At 46.3% G+C, this 13,464-nt stretch overlaps 1 protein-coding gene across 1 annotated transcript in view; it reads left to right on the top strand.

Annotated features, from left to right (window-relative positions):
• Window positions 1–13,464, top strand: part of ARMH3 (armadillo like helical domain containing 3) — a 270,864-nt gene that overhangs the window by 112,853 nt on the left and 144,547 nt on the right. The gene's annotated exons all lie outside the window — the stretch shown is intronic.

Genomic DNA, 13,464 nt, shown 5'->3' with positions numbered 1-13,464 from the left:
GCCGCTTGCCAGAAAGACAGAGAGAGACAGAGAGACAGAAAGCGAGAAATCACCCCCCAGTGGGAATGGCCATGCTGCAATCCCTTCTCCTCCGTTCTCCTCCGGGATCTTAGGCATGCACGCACACGTGCCCAGTGTGAGTTTAAGCCACCGGGTCCAGGACTCGAACCGTGGTCGACTACATGGGAGTTCAGCAGCATAGCCATTATGCTAACTGCTGGTCCTGGAGAAATAATTTTTTATCTCCGTTTTTTGGGGAAGGGAGTGGAGATACAGAGGGTTAAGTGACTTCTTAAGGATCATGAAACTAGACACGAAGCAAAGTCATGATTAGAACTTAGAGTTCCTGACTCATATGCTCAGATGCAGATCACTAGGCAGCGTTTGCCTTCCTGCAGGAGGAAGGGCCTCTATAGCCCCCCAAACAATCTGTTCGGCTTCGCCATGTTAAATAGCATCTGAAACATTCACAGCTTTGTGAAAAAGAGAGAAACCGAACACGACCTGACCTTTTAGATACCTACTGGGGAAAATGGAAAGCCAAGAGAGTGTCACAGCTTTCTGGACGCAGCTGGCTGTCCCATCGCTGGCAGAAGCCTGTGATTTCATGGTTACACCTCGTGCTGGGAACTGGGAGCCTTTCAGTGGAAGCTTGTTATACTGCAGGTTTTGTCATGCAGGACTAAAACTTCAGAAGGCTGACATGAGCCATAGATTTATCTGACAAGTCTTGGGTAGGTATAGCTTTGGTGGTTTTGAAGTCTCTAATGATTTTGAGAAACTGTTCTTTGAACTTTATTTTTTTTAAATTTGCTATAGGAGCACATGTGCTGAGAGAGAAAGAGAGAGAGAGAGAGAGAGAGATATGTCACCCCCCAGGGCGAATGAATGGCCATGCTATAATCACTTCTCTTCCATTCTTCTCTCTGGATTTTTTTTTTTTTTTTTTTTTTTTGGCCATAGGGTGCATGGGCTTGCCAGAGAGAGACAGAGAGGGAAAGTAAGAAATCATCCCACAGGGGAATGGCCACACCACAGTCACCAGTCACTTCACCTACATTCTCTTCTTGGGATTTTGGGCATGCACGCACATGTTTCTGGAGTGATTTTCAAGTCTCTGGGTCTAGGACTCAAACCACGCAGTTGGCCATGAAGGCCCAATGCCTTAACCTCCATGGCATCTGCTGGTCCCTGAACTTTTTTTTTTTTTTTTTTTTCAATTTCTTCCATGAGAGAAAGAGAGAGAGAGAGACAGATAGAACCCCTAACAGGGGCCTGATGCCACAGTCCACCTCCTGGTTTCAGCCAGCCCTGCATCTTGGGCATATATGTGCTTGGTGGACTAAGGGAGGTCTCTGGACACATAGCTGGAACCTTTCTGTATTGCTCAACCTTCAGAGCATTGCGTTTACTGCCGCGCCACGTCTGGCCCGCTGTCCTTTGAACTTTTGCTGCTTTTAGTTTAGTTTCTTTTTTTAACTTTTAATTTTGATGTAATTATAGACTTACAGGAAGTTGCAGAAAATAGCGTGTAGTGTTCTGTGTACCCTTCACCCAGCTCCTGCAATGGCAATATCTTACATAACTCCAATATTGCTGCTTTTGGCTTGGAAGAGGGTATCCAGGTGGGGAAGAACTTAGCAATAAAAAGCTAGAGTAGATGGGAAGAGGAATGTTGACAGCTGCTATTGCTACCTTGTTTTTGAAATTGTTTTTCCTCATTCCCCTAAATTTCCTCTTATTTACGCAAATATGTTACAAGGTAAATTTTAGGCTTGGTTTGCCTAATTAAGACTGCTCTAGTTTCCATGTGGGAAAAAGAGCCTATTTCCTTTTTTTTTTTGGAGAGGTTTTTGCTATAGGGCACGTGCACTCGCCAGAAAGACAGAGAGATAGAAAGTGAGAAATCACCCCTCATGGGGGATGGCCACACCACAATCCCTTCTCCTCTATTCTCCTCTCGGGATCTTGGGCATGCACACACACACACCCGGTGAGACTTTAGGTCACCAGGTCTGGGACTTGAACCGTGGTCAACTACATGGGAGTCCAGTGACATAGCTATTACGCTAACTGCTGGTCCCAAGAGCCTGTTTCCTTTATGGGTAATCAATTTCTCTCAGAGTTAGAATATTCTAATGTAGGGGCGTTAGAAGGTATCTCTTTGGCTCTGTAATTAAATTACGAAGGATTCTTTATAGAATCTTTCAGGATAGAAAGATCAAGGACTGAAAAAGAATTCCAGGAAGCTTTTTTTTTTTTTTAATTTAAAACACTACATTTGGCTAAATCCAAAATTTATACTATTTTGAATCCTCTCCTCCCCTCAGTAACTTGGCAGAAGCAAAAGATAAGAATCTCTAACAGGTTCAGCCTGTCAGAGAGCGAAAAAGATTCCCATGTAAAAGCCCACAAAAGAGTGAGAAATTGCTCCTTGTTCTTTTCTCTGCACATGAAGTCACTTCTTATCCAGAAAAGTGTCAGTTCTCACAGGCCCATCAGCATCCTGTCAAGTAAAAGGGACAGGGAGGGAGGAACTGTGCTTTTGTTGCTGTGCCTAAATTAATTCTGAAGGAACATACCATTTGGTATGAAGATGAGAGAGAGAGAGAGGAAGTGAGAAGGAACCCCGGGTGAATGGCCATGCATACCGATTGGTGTGGTGGGAGCATCATCCTTCCCTGCATCTGGAGCAAGTAGTCTAGGTCCGTTACTGGTCTGTCCTACTTTGGCAGCAGGTGAAATTCTCAGTTCTACATCAAATGGCTCCACTGAGACTCAGTTTCACTGTTAGATTTCTTTCCTTCTTTCTTAATGCCAGAAGGCATGCACATGAGAGAGAGAGAGAGAGACAAAAGCACTCTTCAGCAGGGCCTGGTCATGCTACAGTGCTTTTCCCTCCCATTCATCCCTTCAGGTTCCTGGGTAACCGTGCACCCAGTCAGTCAGCATGTTCATCAAGCCATTGAGGCCAGGCCTTACGTGGGCAGCCATGTGGAATCACTGTTTGCACAGCACTTAACCCCTATGCTACAAGGCTGGCTCGACTATTACTGGGTCGTTGGAAGTCATGGCATGTTTTTACATGCAAAAATGCATCATGACTTTTCCAACAACTCAAGAGATTTCTCATTCTTTCATTCTTTTCTTTTTTATTGTAGCCACTTGCACTTGCAGGGTGGGATGGTGAGAAAGCACCCCCCAAGGGGGCATGGTCACACTGCAGTCTCTTATTTCTCCATTTCTTCAGGATTTGAGGTGTGCATGTGCACGCGTGCATGCGCACACACACACACACGTGCACACACCTAGCTGTTTTTCAAGCCACCGGGACCAGGATTCAAACCATAGTTGGTGATGTGGGATCCTGCTCCCCTTAATGACTGTGCTACAGAGCCGACCCGACTGTTAGATTTCTTACATGGTGCTTTTGGTTGTCACTCAGTGGGCAGCGGTGGAAAAAATAGCAGATAGTCTAGGGCCCTAGAAGGCGGCAGTGACTCCTGAGTGTGCTTATGTAGGGGCAGCTGCCGTGAGCACTGACTTCCCACAAGCCGAGGCTCTGCGAACTTTCACCTAAAGGCTCATTTTCATGATGAAGAACAGGGTAGTGGAAATTGTGAGGATTGCACTGTTCCTAGTAATCGGGGGATGGGAAATGGTTGAGAATCCTATTTTTCCCTTTTAGCAGATCTATAGTAATAGCAAGGAAAATACTATGGGTGGAATTTGATTTCCTTCCATTTAAAGAAAGGATTTGTTCTATTTTCTGGCTCCCGCAGAGGAGTGTGGAACCGTTAGGTGATGCAGGTTGCTGAGACATACTGACCCATGTGCTCTATTCACCTGGAGAGGCTCGCAGCACTCAACTGGAGCCGTCTCGTTTTCTTGTGTGATTCATTGGCCCCTATGTCAATGAGGTGCTTAAGTCTGTAGCCAGACAGAAGCCTTGTCCCGAGGAGCCACCTCGTGTATTTTTAAATGATCCTGCTTGCAGGTGTTGCCGTCGAAGTTCTTGCCACGCCACTCTGCTGATTGACAGTGTGCCTGCTGACTGCTGGCAGTGTCCCTGGGTAATTGGTGATTTTGTCCAGAGATGCTGGAATGGGCTGGAGTTTATCGTGCCTCTGGGGTTTTGGTGGCATTAGCTTGTTACATGAGTGCTATTTCCAGCCTATTCTTAAGTTCCTTGACTCCTCTCCTAAGCGAGGGAAATGGTAATATTTCTGTTCCGTCAGTCACTATGAAATCACCCGTCTCCCCTAATGAGCAGGTTTTGATTTGGGTTCTGTGGCTGCTCATCCTCATTCCGTGCCAGGCTACAAAATGGGGCCTAGCTGAGTCTCGTCTTTCCCTTCTCTTTCTCTTCATAGAGTGTAAAAGCTGCTAAAACAGACAGCTCTCTCTGACCTGATTCTTCGGAGGCATTTATTTGTGCTGTGCTGGAGGCTCTTGTCTCCTTCCTGTTTTTAATCTTATTTAAATGTCATTCACTTGGTTTTGTAATTAAGCCTCCCCTCTGCTTCTCTGAGGCAGGCGTCTGAGCTACCACTTAATTGTGTCTTCCCGTGGTTGGCTCGTTCGTCTCTGCACCTGGTTTACCTCAGTGTGGGGGTAGGTTTTAGTCCTGGAGAAGTTCCCACATCCATTATTCATTCTACTCCTACATGGCAACACACTTTGCTGCTACTTTTCTTTCCCTCCCCCTGAATTCAAAGCAGAACAGAAAAAAATCTGGGAAAGTCCTGTGTGTGTGGAGTGCATCCTCGCTGGGAACGGCTCTGCAGCCTGGATCCTTGCTGGTTGAGGATTCTCAGGTGTGCGGTACTGAACTCTTCCCTTTAGAAAGCTAGGTTGGGTGCCCCTGCCTGTAGGAATTCCCTTGAGACTTAGGGAACTGTCAAGGAACTTGGTCCTGGCTCCCCTTTTCAGAGCCCGAGCACTGTCGTCTACTCCATCTGCGTCGGCAGGCAGAAAAGTCAGAGCTTCTGCGTCCTGCGGTCATGCTGCTGCACCAGACAGGGTGCGCAGCTCCCCGGCAGGGGACGCGGCTGAAGTCAAGCTGAGGCTGATGGTTGCTTCGGCTAGTACAGTCACCAAAGGTAACCAGGCTGATGTGGTGGTACGTGACAGTGTGCCACTGAAGCTAAAGCTGATCCATGGAGGCTGCAGGTCTGGTTGCCCAGCTGTCCTGTACGTGCAGGGTGTCCGTAATCCTGATGGCTGTGAAGGATGGGGGTAGAGGACGGCATCAGACCTTGTTGAGTGTGCTTGTCTTTCTCTCCCTCACCCTTTCTGAAAGAAATAAGGAAACTTAAATAAGATAAGAAGAGAAAAGATGTAGCCACTGTTTGTGGTGGTGTGTACCTGTAATCCCGGCCACTTGAGAAGAAGCTGAGCCAGGAGGATTGTGAGTTTAAGGCCAGTCTGGACAACATAGTGCAACCCTATCTCTTTTAAAAAAAAAAAAAAAAAAAAAAAAAAAGGTCACAGGTACAATCAATTTTCAGTTTATGAAAAAGAGCCCAGAAAATAAATTTTCAAGGGGCCTGATAGAAAAGACTTTCTAGATACCAGCAGATGGTTTCATCACCGGTCTCCTTCAATGAAGTCAACCATGGTTTGAGTCCTGGTCCTGGCAGCTTAAAACTCCCGCTGGGTATGTGTGCATGCGTGCCCAAAATCTTGAGAGGAGAATGGAGACCTAACTCCCTGGAGGGTTGAATTCTCACTTTCTCTCTCTCTCTCTAGTGAGTACACATACCCTACAGCAAAAAATCTCTCTTAAAAAAATGAAAGAAAAGACTTTGTAATGAAGAAACATGTGTAGAACACACTTGAATGTATTTAGCATGTCTTCTAAAATTTTGAGTATTTCAGTATAGTAACTTCGTTATTTTTCCCTCAGTGGAGAATAATAGTATTTAGAACCAGGTATCTGCAACCTTGTTTATTAGATGAGATGGAAAGGTTTAGGAGTCAAACCCACAATCCCCAAAGACTTCATGGAAAAGTCTTGTTACTTTGTGCATTGCTAATTGTCATTGCAAATGTCATTATTCTGAAGATTGCCACAGTGTTGCCTTGAAGGCCACCCAAAGCCAAGGTTCTGTATTCCTGCCTAAGGCCTGTGGGCTCTCGTGATTGAGCACATGGCTTGGTCCTTTTCCTCATCAGTGAAGAAGACCTTCGTGTGTGGCTCTGTACTCAGTACGGCATGCGGTGAAGTGGATGTCAGCTGTCAGCCATGCACAGGGCTCAGAAAGCCGGGGTGAAGTGTCCTTGAAGTAGTGTCGATAGAAAAACATTCATCTCGTGGTTTTAAAATGTGGTAAAATAATGTATGCACGTAATAAAATTTACCATTGTAACTGTTTCTAAAAGAATTCATGTTTTTATTATTTGAATTGACCAGAGACAGAGAAAGAGAGGGAAAAGTGAGAAAGCAAGCCACCAGGTCCAGCACTTAAACTTCAGTCAGCCATGTGAGAGTCCAGTGCCCCAACCTCCACGCCACCTGGCCCCCCATTATAACTATTTTTAAGTATAGCGTTCAGTGGCATTAAATACATTCACAGTGTTGTACAGTGGTGTTCTCACTTTGGAAAGAGATTAATGCAATTTGGGGAAGGAGGCTTCTGTAGTTAAGTCTCTCTCTCTGTTTTTTAGAGAAAAAGGAAAGTTTACTGAGAGAAAGAGCACCTGTAGGTGCTTCAGCCCACCCTACCAACAGGACGTGATGTATTTATATAGGAGGGGTGGAGGGGCGAGGGCATGAGAATGGCAGGTACTTTGGTTAGATTACTTGCATTGTGAGCTTATGGGCTCATCTGTGGGCATAGGCTGAAAAAAGTGTCTCTTTGTTCTTTTTCTCTTTTTCGTTTTTTTTTTTTTTTTGAGAGGTTTTTACAATAGGGTGTGTGCGCTCGCTCGCCAGAGAGACAGAAAGTGAGAAATCACCCCCGGGGGGATGGCCATGCTGCAATCCCTTCTCCGTTCTCCTCTTGGGATCTTGGCATCCATACACATGCACCCAGCGTGAGTTGAAGACACCGGGTCTGGGACATGAACTGTGGTTAACTACATGGGAGTCCAGCGACAGCCATTATGCCAACTACTGGCCCCCAGAAGTATCCTCTCTTAAGGTTTCAGTAGAGGGCATTAGAAAAGCAGAAGGTTCGAGATGCTCTGTGTAAGCTCCTGGCACACTTAGTAACATTATTCCTCACCGTTTGGAAGCAAATGATGCATTCTTCTATTTTTTTTTTTCTTTCTTTCTATATATATATTTTTTTTTGAGAGGTTTTTGTTATAGGGTGCGTGTGCTCACCAGAAAGACAGAGACAGACAGAAAGTGAGAAAGCACCCCCCCAGCGGAGGTGGCCATGCACAATCCCCTCTCCTCTATTCTCCTCTCGGGATCTTGGGCATGCACGTACACGCACCTGGTGTGAGTTTAAGCCACTGGGTCCCGGACTCGAACTACAGTCCACTACATGGGAGCCCAGCAACATAGCCATTATGCCAACTGCTGGTCCCTATTTTTTCTTTTAAAGAGGTGAGGTTTTGTTTTGTTTTGTTGTTATTGTTGTTGTTTTTGCCTTAGAGTGTGTGTGTGCTCACTGGAGAAAGAGACAGGGACAGTAAGAGGGAAAGTGAGAAATCACCCCTTAGGAGGGATGGCCGTGCCACAGTCCCTTCTCTTCTATTCTTGTCCTGGGATCTTGGGCATGCACACACATGTGCCCTGTATGATTTTCAAGCCCCCAGGTCCGGGATTTGAGCCGCGCTTGGCCATGTGAGGGTCCAGCGACGTAACTACCACACCATCTGCTGGCCCCAGATCTTCTATTATGCTTTTGTCTAACATTGGTTATGGGGGCAGCCCACTGCTGGGGCTGTGGAGTATGGGCCTTTGGGCCTTGTCTCTTAATACTTGGAAGGCCTCAGCTACCAAACTTGGCCTTATCCAATAGGATATTCTCTACAGCAAGCTGCACCATTCTGTTTTGAGGGGATGAGCAGTCAGTGTTCACCTCCTGGGCAAAACTGTTCACACGGTATTGAGTGTGTGTAATAGAAGGTCCTTCTTTGGGGATCTCTCAGACCATGAGTCAGGCCTTTGGTGAGGAAGAGGCTTATGCTAGTCCTTTACTCTTCACTTTCTTTTTTATTTTTTAGAGAGATTTTTACTATAGGGCATGTGTACTTGCCAGAAAGAAAGAGGGACAGAAAGTGAGAAATCACCACCTAGGGGGGATGGCCACACCGCAATTCCTTCTCCTCCATTCTCTTCTTGGGATTTTGGGCATGCACGCATACATACCTGGCATGAGTATCAAGCTGCCAATTCTGGGATTTGAACCACAGTCGACTGTGCAAGAGTCCAGCAACGTAACCATTACACCATCTGCTAGTCCCAACCCCTTACTTTCTTTTAAAAACTATGATTTAGGGCCAGCAGGTGGCACAGTGGTTAAGATGCTGAAGGTTCACATGGCTGGTCTCTATTCGAGTCCTGATGAGCAGCTTGAAAATCACACCGGACGTGTGTGCGCACAGCCATAATCCCAGAAGGAGACCGGAGAAGAAGGGATTGCGGCATGGTCACCTGCCCAGAGAGTGGTTTCTCACTCTCTCTCACTGTCTCTGTCTCTCTTTGGCAAGTACATGCACCCTATGGCAAAAACCTTAAAAAACGAAAATCTGTCATTTAACAAAAAGAAATATAAACCAAAGGGTTAAATCAAAGATAAAAAAGGACACCTTGCCGTTTATATCTTCACAGTGACTACAACATGTGCTGTACTTGATAGCAGACTCTTACAGACATATGACTAATTAATAATACTGTGTTTACATAATCATCCTCTTATCTTTTATGGTTATCCTGACACCTCTCTCTATGCACTGCTACTTCTGTGACTGTCCTTGTAACAGTCTGGCTGGTCATGTGCCCAGATGGCGTCAAGTGGACAAGTAGATCAAGGGCAGTTTTCTAAAAATGTGTGTGTGTGGAGGGGAGAGCCAGGAGCCAGCCGGCCGGAGCTCTGTGCTACTGTGTGTTGGCACCGAGATCCCGAGTGCCTTCTCTGCTGTCCTTAAAACTGTCCCTCACACAGGGTATTCTCTTTGTTGGCCTTCTGTCTTAAACCCTGTGCAAAAGCTGTATACCAAAATAGCTTGTAAATAAATCTCATTATTAATTGTTTATACCTATGGCTTTTTAAATTTTATTTTATTGACTCTGGTTTTGCATAACAAGAGGGGATCTTGGCTCCCTTTAAAGTCTATATCCAGGGACTAGCAGATGGCATAATGGTTAGGTTGCTGGACTCCCATGTAGTCCACTGTGATTCCAGTCCTGAACTGGCAGCTTAAAACTCTTGCTGGTTGCGTATGTGTGCGTGCCCAAAATCCTGAGAGGAGAATAGAGGAGAAGGGATTGTGGTATGGCCAGTCCTTCCGTTAGGGGTGATTTCTCACTTTCTTTCTCTCTCTCTCTCTCCGGTGAGTGCATGGGCCCTATAGCAAAAATTTCTCATAAAATAAAAAAAAGGCCATATCGAATCACATTCCATGTGTAATACATAATTTTGAAGATAGCAACCCTGAGTGAGGGAATCAGGAACAGTTTTCATTGACAGGTACTCAGAGAAAGTATGTGGTACAGAAAGGAAGGAAAGGCAAAGAAAGAAAGGGAAGAGAGGAGTTGGGAGGTGAGCTGTCAAGGGGAGGGGAGCACAGACGGAGAGGCGAGGAACTGGGCGGGGGCCCTGCTATGTGACTTGTGCTGGGCTAAGCTGCTGAGAGGCCTCAGCATTTACAGTGCCTAGTGGGAAGGTAAGAATGAGGTTCTAAGCACCTCTTTTTTAACAAGTAGCTAAGGACCAAGAAAAAAGGGGGACTGGATGTGTGGAATAACCTGGAGCAGTCAGTAGGCGGAAAAGTTATAAACCAGTCTAGAGACGTTGGTGGCAGTGTAGTCAGCAAGTCTAAGCACAGCTTATAGTAAGCTGTTTTCCCCTAACACTCAACACGATCTGGGACCTTTGTGTATCCTATATTAATGCTGCGGTCGGGAGAATACGAAACCAGAGACTCGTTTCTAGTTCCAGCTTAGTCACTCGCTAGCTGGGAGGTTGCTTACCCTAAAAAGAGGAAATTGGGTTAAATGACCCCTCAGGTCCTTCCTAGCTCTAAAACTCTCTCTTTTTTTTTTGGAGAGGTTTTTGCCACAGGGCCCGTGCACTCTCCAGACAGACAGAGAGAGAGAGACAGAAAGCGAGAAATCACCCCCCAGGGGGGATGGCCACGCCGCAATCCCTTCTCCTCCATTCTCCTCTCGGGATCTTGGGCACGCACACACACGCACCCGGCGTGAGTTTAAACCACTGGGTCCGGGACTCAAACCATGGTCGACTACTTGGGAGTCCAGCGACATAACCATTATGCTAACTGCTGGTCCCCTAGCTCTAAAAATCTGTAGTGAGCTATATCAGAGCCTTGCAGAGTACAGCTCCCACCGTCGGGTCAGAGACTAGGAGAGAATCATGTGTGTGATAGTATGTAGGACCCTGAATGGTTCATGTAGAGTGAGGGCAGGCGGCCTTGCCCCCCCCTGCCTTCCTCCTTTTTTTTTTTTTTTTTTTTTGGTCAGAGGGCACATGTGCTTGCCAGAGAGAGAAGGGGTAGAGGAATATGAAAGCACCTCACAGTGGGGCATGGTCAGCTGCAATTCCTTCTCCTCCATTTCTTCCTTGTGCCTGGATTTCTGACATGCATGTGCGTGTGTCTGGCTTATTTTTCAAGTCTCCAGGGCCGGGATTCAAATTGCAGTCTACCAGTGGGATCTGGCTCCCTTAACCTCAAGGCCATGGGGGTGGCCCAGCGGCCTTCTTTCTTGAAGAGGAATTATGAGTTATGATCTAGGATGTCAGAGGCTTTTGGGGCCAAGTTTAAGCTGCCTATTAAGCTCTAGAAAATGACTATATCCAGGTGAGAAAACTCTAGCTTTTGGGGGGAAGTGGGATAGTGACACATGACTTGAATTTCAGAGGCAGGATACCGGTTCTCTGGATATTAACTCGGAGCTCTGCAGTGCTGGACTTGTACTGTTTGGCCCTGCTGATGTCTGTGGCAGTTGGGACACAGGTTGCCTCTTGGCCTCTGCCAACATTGTGCTCTTCCTCCCCCCATATTTATCACTGTCACCCATGACTCTGACTCCCAGAGATCGAGGCTAGCTATAGTCCAGCAGAGGAGCAGTAAATCATTGCTGCTTCCTTTACCCAGATTTCCTGCCCTTAATTACCGCATAGCCGCTGCTGAGGCTGCATCTTCGTGCTGCGCGTGCTGGCCACAAAGCCCTTGGTGACTGGCTCTGTGCGGAAGCCGCTTTGTCTCTGCCGTCGTCGTGTTTTGCAGAGTGCCATACGTGCTTCTCATGCCTTTGTCTCCCTCGATTTTATGGAGTCTGATTGTTAGGCGGTTCATCTGTTATCAGGGTCTGTCTGAGCCTGGGGTGAAGGGGTGAGGTGGGAGCCCCTGAATAGCTCTGCAAGGTAATCTTGACTGGGGTTAGTTGCTTTTATGTGGATTTTACTTAGACCCTTCATTCCCTTAGCTGCGGGCAGGAACTGAGCAGGTTGTATGATCCAGAATGGGCTCCCCTGCAGCTTTTTTTTTTATTGGTTCAGTCCAGCAGATCACTTGTAAATAGGCACCATCAGACGGGCCACCTGCCTGTCATTTCTTGCCTTTCCATTCTGAAACCCCAGTGAACTTTAAATCAGGACAAAGATAAAGGGTTCCTCAATGAGGATGCCTACCTCCCTCATTCATAGAAGGCTTTCTCACTATCTGAGGGGCAGATGCAGGCTTTAGGAACAGAATGCAGGCGAATCCAGGCGCTCGTATTTTCTTGTCTCCTGTTTCTTTACTGCCCTTGTGCATTAGCGGAGTGAGAGGAAAGGGTGTTGCGAGTCAGGCAGCGAGTGTCTGGAGAGTCTTGCTCCTACTTGCCACTCCCTGCTGTTCCAAGTCAAAGCTCACATCTCTAAGAGTAATCAACTTCACACAAAGCTCAGACAGCAGGAAGAATGAGCTTTGCTGGCAAAGAAGCAGATATGGGCTTCAAAAAGGAGAGGGCAAGGGCTGGCTCAGTGGTGCAGCAGTAACGAGTGCAGCCGGGTCTACACGGGAGACCCAGGTTCAGTTTCCTGGTAGACCTGTGCCCGCTGGGTGCATGTGCCTGTGATCCCGGCTGGCCGGGAAGGCTAGGAGAGTGGGGGAGTCACACTGTGAGATTCTGTTGGAAGTGCTTGTCTCTCTCTGTCTCTCTCATGAAATAAACTTAAAAAAGGAAAAAGTCAGGAGAGGTCAATCCATTTTTGGGTCTGTGGGAGAGGGAAGGTGTGAAGAGGAGAAGAAAGAGGACTGCAGATACTTGTAGCTGCTTACCCCTTCTGTATAGTTTCCCACCAAGTAGAGGGGCTAGGTATAGGGGTGTATTCAGGATGGATGGGAAGCAAGATTCATTTCATGGACAGGCATCCTCAGTCAGTGTACACAAGGCAATCGATGATTTCTTTTATACATAATATTTCTTTTCAAAAATGTCTTTAAAACCACACTGTTAACCCACAACTTGGCTGTCAGTTCCTTTACTGAGATTGCTTGAACTTTTAATCCTCACTGAGGATTTCCAGGTAGTGAAGAAATCTTTTCAGTAAACGTTGTCAGGAGAGTACAGAGCAAGCTGCATTTTTGTTTGAACAGCCAGAACAGTTAATGGCCTTTTTCTCTTCATGAGCTCGCTTCCCACCAAGAGCTGAAACCAGCTGTAAGTTCTGCAGCGGATCTGCCACATCTGGTGTCTAGTTAGAATTGATAGACGCCTCTCTTAGCAGCAGTGTTTAAAACAGATATATTCCTGAAGTCCGATGGCAATGGAGGCCGGCAACCTAGGAGAGAAGGAAGAACCCTCATTTTGCTCTGTAAATTAAACACATTTAATGGGGGAATCACCACCGTGTGGAATACATTTGGAACACAAAGATGTCAGTTTTGCAGTCAAATTTCTGAGCTTAATTGCTATTTAAGAAGTAGCAAAAAAGAGGCAAATATTTAAAAAAAACCTTCCATAGACAGATAAGCTTGGGAAAATTAGTATTTTTCTTAGATATATCCACCTTGCCTCTCTTTCTTTCTCTTTTTCTTTCTTTCTTTTTTAAAATTAATGAGAAGAGTGTATGCACATCCATGTAAGAGGGAGAGGGGATAGAAAGGCAGAGAGCAAGAGAGAAGCACCTTCCACAGGGTCTGCTCACATCACAATCCACTTCCTCCATTTCCCTAGTCATCATGTCTTGGGTACTTTCACATGTGCCTGGTGTGTTTCAGGCTGACTGGGGGCATTTAAACCACTGCTGCCATGTGGGATCTTGCCTCTCTGTAGGATCC

This window comes from Tupaia chinensis, unplaced genomic scaffold (genome assembly GCF_000334495.1).
Source record: "Tupaia chinensis unplaced genomic scaffold, TupChi_1.0 Scaffold144255_1, whole genome shotgun sequence".
Lineage (NCBI taxonomy): Eukaryota > Metazoa > Chordata > Mammalia > Scandentia > Tupaiidae > Tupaia > Tupaia belangeri.
This window is presented reverse-complemented; position numbering and strand designations above follow the sequence as displayed.